This window comes from Malania oleifera, chromosome 11 (genome assembly GCF_029873635.1).
Source record: "Malania oleifera isolate guangnan ecotype guangnan chromosome 11, ASM2987363v1, whole genome shotgun sequence".
Classification (NCBI taxonomy): domain Eukaryota; kingdom Viridiplantae; phylum Streptophyta; class Magnoliopsida; order Santalales; family Ximeniaceae; genus Malania; species Malania oleifera.
Window position 1 is genome coordinate 58,663,112 of NC_080427.1, and position 6,958 is coordinate 58,670,069.

Here is a 6,958-nt window from a genome sequence, read left to right on the forward strand (position 1 = left end):
GGTCTCAACTAACTTTTATTGACGGTTTCGAAAACCATCAATAATAATGGAGTATTAGTGGCGGAGAGGGACCATCATGAAAAATGTAATACCGTCATTATAACTAATATAATTTTTAGACTGAAAATCGTCATTAAAGATATATTATTAGTCACGATTTTGAAACCGTCACTAATAGTCAAGTTTTAGCGACGCTTCGTAACCGTCACTATTTTCCTTCTTTTAGCGATGATTTGCAACTGTCACTATTGTTCTTCTTTTAGCAATAGATTGAAACCGTTACTATTTTTCCACTTTTTGTGATCATTAGCAACCGTCATTATTGGGACACTTTTAGTGACGATTCTAAAGCAGTCACTACTGCCCAACTTTTAGTGACAGTTATAAAATCGTCATTGAAAGTTTCTAATAATTTTTAAAAAAAAAAAATTCTAGAAAAATCATGCATGAATTCCTGTGAGAGCTTTGTAATTAATTTTTGTCACACATAATATTGAACCATAATTGAGGATCAATTCCTATAATTGTTAAGAAAATGAAAAATTATATACATAAAAACTGTTACAATGAGTGTACATCATGTCACGACGTCCCATGGAGCGAGGGTGCCTCAGGACGGGCAAGATAAAAAGTGGTTATTTTGATATTTTCGTGAAAAAATTGATGTGATGAAGTCACCACTAACATTTTAGAGTGTGGTTAGAACACTTGATTACTACTCCATTAAGGGTAGATCAGTCTGCATTACCAAAGCAGGGATCCGGAGTTCGGTTACTCGAGGGGAAGGTATTAGTACCCCTTACACGCTCGTTCTACGAACAGTTGTCACGCCCCGAACCCGGAAATGGGACCCAAGGGTGAAAATATAATCTAACCTGTCCCTATATCATACAAATCATCACAGATACAATACAAAGGATGAGGATCCGACCCCGTGGGGTTCCCAGGCGCCCTAAACACATCCAATCATAATCATATATACAGCGGAAAAAGTCATTCTATATCAACATATGCAGTACCATACCAGAGTCTATACAAGAGCAGAACATGGCTCTAACAAAACGTATAAACTGGGTGCCCAAATACAACTCAAAATGGCAACCCAACAAAACTATAGTCCTAGCACTTACCCAAGCGCTAATGCAGTACACCGGCCACTACGCTCTCTACACCAGGACGCTAGTTTTGGTTACTCGAAGGACCTGTAAAAATGTACGTATAGTAGGGGTGAGACACCTCTCAGTAAGGAAGGACACAGGTTATATCGGTGTGTGGCATTTGAATGTTATCATGATACAACATACACACAATTAAATGCATTCCAATACTAATTTACACAGTGCATACACGCACACATATGGCGGCCATTTATACGCAGCCCCGTCACAATACATACACATGATCAATAATCCTCAGTGTCGTTACACTCTTCGGCCTGAAGCCAGCCCGCGACATACGGCGTTGGCCAGTAGCAAATCCGCAAACACGGGGCCACCGGCACATGGCTAGTCCCTAACTCCTATGACATCGTACTGGTGCTAAACTGGGGGATCCACACCCTTCGGCCTGATCTGTCGGAATAGACTCACGCCCTCGGATATAGAGCCGGACACTCTTGCCCACATGGCAGGCGGTAAAATACACGCCCTTGGATATAGAGTCGGACACTCTCAGTACTTGGAATCATTTCAGAACCGCGTTCCTACTAGCATTTCAACATATCACACACACATGCATGCTCATATAACCAAACAAACCACACTCATTTGGTAATCTAAATCATGGTTTTCCAAACAAATACAGTTTAAACAAAGTCAAGGCACGACCATCCCAATATCACAGTATAAATCACTCATATACTCGGTTTTCAACAAAACCCGGGATTTAACCCGTCGCCCCATTTTTCCCAAAACTGTCATAATAAAAAACTCATAGTTTTCCCCGTTAGATCCCCTCAAATGAGTAGCCAAAACACACACAAGACCGTGGACCACAGTTCCACCGAGTTCGATTTCAAAAGTAATCAATATAAACATAGTTCCCCTTACCTTAACCCCGTAAGCAAATCCCGAACTCCAAGGTCCCTCAACAGCGAACCGAGTTCCAAAACCTACAAATCACAGTACAGAATATGTTCACAAGACAGTTACCTACAAATCTACCAGATCAGAATTGAAAACCGAGCCTTACCTCGATTTTACACCGAAACCCAAAAATCTCTGAAATGAGATTTCGATTCGTAGAAGTTGTAGAGAATCCTTCCACGATCCTCGTGGTAGCTTCCGTTTTCCAATTCCGTCAACGATCGGCGAAGAATTCTAGAGAGAAGGGGTAGGGAGAGGTTTAAAAAGAGAGAGAGAGAGAGAGAGAGATAAAAATCTAAGTTTACTTAACTTGGAAGAAATGAGAATTTCCTTTTATAGCCCTTTGATCCAGAAATTTCCAATTCTGCCCCTCTCTTAATATTTAAACCCATTTTTCATATTTCAGGTTCTTACAATCTCCCCTCCTTACAAAAATTTCGTCCTCGAAATTTGCAATCTCTCATTCCCAGATTCACACATACAATCAAATACATAGACACAACTAAAGAGCGAATTGGCGATCATCACAGTGCAATCCCATCATACGCATACACATACACACAACTCAAGAGCGAATTGGCGATCACCACAGTGCAGTCCCATCATACACATACACATAGACACAACTCAAGAGCGAACTAGCGATCACCACAGCACAGTCCCATCTTACACATACACATACATACCCTCACTTATGGCAGAGGAATACTGTGGTTACATATACAACAATCTCGGGAGTTCACAATACTCACACTCCTTACGACTAACCACTTATCCCAAACCATAGTAGGATCATGTACAAGTTCTCAAAATAACTATGGATACTTCCGGCGTATTTCCATTTCCAATTCCCAAGAAGCTTCCTCAACCTTGTGGTTTCGCCACAATACCTTCACTAACGATATCTCTCTGGTACGAAGCTTCTGAACTTTACGGTCCAAAACCTGAACAGGTATCTCCTTATACGCTAAAGTATTCCCAATTTCCAACTCATCATAACTAATTACATGTGAAGGATCCAACACGTACCTCCTCAACTTGGAGATGTGAAACACATCATGGACCCTCGAAAGTGCTGGAGGTAATGCAACTCTGTAGGCTACCAGACCCACTCGCTCAAGTACCTTGAATGGTTCGATATACCTCGGGCTCAGCTTGCCCTTCCTGCCGAATCTCATCACTCCTTTCATTGGAGCAAAACGTAGAAATACCTTACCTCCCACTTCAAACTCTAACTCACGGCGACGAACATCTGCATAACTCTTCTGCCGACTTTAAGCCGATTTAATCCTCTCCCAGATCAAACCCACCTTCTCAGACGCCTGCTGCACAAGTTCAGGTCCTAACACCTAACGTTCACCAACCTCATCCCAACACAAAGGAAATCAACACCTCCGACCATAGAAAGCCTCGAACGGTGCCATCCCGATACTAGATTGGAAGCTGTTGTTATAAGTAAACTCCACAAGTGGCATAAACTGTATCTAGCTACCACCTAAATCTAACACACAAGCTCATAACATATCTTTCAATATCTGTATCGTCCTCTCCGACTGCCTATCAGTCTGGGGGTGGAACATTGTACTGAAAGTAAGCTTCGTCCCCAATGCCTCCTGCAAGCTCATCCAGAATTGGGAAGTAAACCTCAAGTCTCGATCTAATACTATGGACACCGGTATCCCGTGCATTCTTATAATCTCATGCACATACAAATCTGCTAACCTACTTAAAGGATAGCTAACTTTCATCGGTATGAAATGAGCAGATTTCGTCAATCTATCCATGATCACCCAAATAGCATTCTGCCCATGAAGCGTTGGTGGCAAACCGGTCACAAAATCTATGGAAATATGCTCCCATTTCCACACCGGAATAGGCAAAGGCTGCAACGGCCCTGCCGGCCTCTAATGTTCAGCTTTCACCTGCTGACACGTCAGACACTGCTCCATGAACTGACTAATCTGTCTCTTCATACCAGACCACCAGAAGGTCTCGCACAAGTCCTGATACATCTTTGTACTACCAGGATGTACCATATACATAGAACGATGCGCCTCCTCTAGAATCATCCTTCTGATCTCATAATCGTTCGGAACACACAGTCTGGTCCCAAACGTCAACACACCTCCTTAAGAGATGTTAAACTCTGTAGCCAATCCCTGCTGTACCTTTTTCATAGCCTCTGCCAACTCTACATCACTAGCTTGTGCGGCTTTTATACGCTCAAATAGGGTCGGTTGGACTACCAAACCAGCAAAATAAGCCTGATGATCACCGACTGCCAACTCTATACCTGAGCTCTCCAAATCCCGTTTGATGTCACACTGAGTTACAACCGCAGATACAGCTGTAGGTCCTGAATTCCGATTCAACACATCAGCCACCACATTTGCCTTCCCCGGGTGATAACTAATCGTGCAATCGTAGTCCTTAATCAACTCTAACCACCTCCTCTGCCTCATATTCAACTCTTTTTGCGTGAAGAAATACCTTAGGCTCTTATGGTCAGTGAAGATCTCACACTGCACCTCGTTCAAATAGTATCGCTAGATCTTCAATGCATACACAACAGCAACCAACTCCAGATCATGCGTAGGGTAATTCTTCTCACACTCCTTCAGTTGCCGAGAAGCATACGCCACAACCTTACCCTACTGTATAAGCACACATCCTAAGCTCTTTAGAGACGCATCGCTATAAATCACAAACCCACCATCCCCCGAAGGAATGGTCAACACTAGCGCAGTAACCAGCAGGTGCTTCAACTCCTAAAAGCACTGCTCGCAATCATTGGTCCACTCAAACTGGACTCCCTTCCTGGTCAATCGAGTCAGAGGTCCAGAAAGTTTAGAGAAACCCTCTACGAACTGACGATAGTAACCCGCTAGTCCTAGAAAACTCCGAATCTCCTGCACATTCTTCGGCTTTGCCCAGTCGACTACAGCTTCAATCTTTCTAGGATCAACTGATATTCCATCCTCAGTAACCACATGGCCTAAGAACGCAATCTGACTCAACCAGAATTCGTACTTCTTCAACTTAACATACAACTTCTTCTCCCTCAAAATCTGTAACACTAACCTCAAATATTCCACGTGCTCTTCCGTACTCCTCGAGTATACCAAAATGTCATCAATGAATACCACCAAAAACCGATCCAGGTACTTATGGAAAACCCTGTTCATCAAATCCATGAACACCGCCAGATCATTCGTCAACCCAAAAGGCATGACTAAGAACTCGTAGTGGCCATATCTGGTTCGGAAAGCCATCTTCACTACATCCTCCACTCTAACCCTCACCTGATGATATCCTGACTGCAAATCGTCTTCGAAAAGACCCGTGTCCCCTGCAACTGGTCAAAGAGATCATCTATATGAGGTAAAGGATAACGATTCTTCACAGTTACCTTGTTAATCTTACGGTAATCAATGCACATCAGCATCAACCCGTCCTTCTTGTTCATAAACAGTACTGGAGCTCCCCAAGGTGAAACACTAGGTCGAATGAATCCCCTGTCTAGTAATTCCTGCAGTTGCTCCTTCAACTCTCGAAGTTTTTCTGGAGCCATCCGGTAAGGAGCTTTAGAGATCGGCGCCTTACCAGGTAGCAACTCTATCGCAAACTCCACCTCACGATCCGGAGGTAAACCGGGTAAATCATCTGGGAATACATCTGAAAATTTGCTGATTACCCGAATATCCTCGAGTTCAACTCATCCTGCGGCGGTTCCTCCACACAAGCTAAGTACCCTTGACATCCGTCCAAGAGTAGCCTCATCGCCTGTAGTGCCAATAGAATCTGTGGCGCTGAACGCACACACAATCCCACGAACTCGTACTCCTGCTTCCTAGGAGGTCTGAAAACTACCACTTTTCTACGACAGTCGATCACGGCATAACTGGAGAACAACCAGTCCATCCCCAGAATGACATCGAACCCTGACATGTCGTATACCACAAGATTCATCGGTAACAGATTCCCCTGAATTTTCACTGGGCAGTCTATCAACATCTTCCTACAAAAAGATACACTCCCAAATAGCGTAGTAACAGCTAATACCTCATTCATATCTCGGGTCTCAATCCCACATCATCCCACAAAATTTACAGATACAAAAGAATTAGTTGCACCCGAATCAAACAGAACATAAGCTTTATTCGAAAGCAATAACAAGGTACCTGTCACCACGTTACCTGCATGCTCAGCGACCGCTGGAGTAAGAGAGTATACTCTGGTCGGAGGTGTATTCGTTGAGCGGTTCCTCGAGGTATCTGATTACCCCCTCGGTCCCCACTAACTGCAGGCACGTCTTGCCTCGGTGCTCGACAATCACGAGACATGTGACCTGGCTGGCCACAGTTGTAGCAACTACCCCCAAATAATCGACACTCTCCCTCTTGCCACCTGTGACATCTGGTACAACGACCACCAGTCTGGCTCTGAGAGTCATAGCGCTCGGTATTCTGGCGCTAACCCGAGCCCTTGCTCCTCTTCTTCCACAATCCTTGACAAGATCTTATCTGAGAACCAAAAGGTACTGTCCTCTTCCTCGATTCCTGATCCACCTCGTCCTCTCGGATACTAGTCTTGATCGCCGTGGCTTTATACACCAACACCGAGAACTCGCGGATTTGAAGCATACCTACTAGTCTGTGGATATCCTTCCTCAAACCCTTCTCGAACCTCCGAGTCTTCTCATACTCGCTCGAGATCATACATGGTGCAAAGTGGGACAACTCTATGTATCGAGCCACATACCCCTGCACCGTCAAACCCCTCTAAGTCAGCGCAGAAAACTCGTCTGCCTTCGCATCTCGTACAGAAGCCGGGAAGTATCTGTCAAATAACACCTCCTTGAATCGGCTCCACGT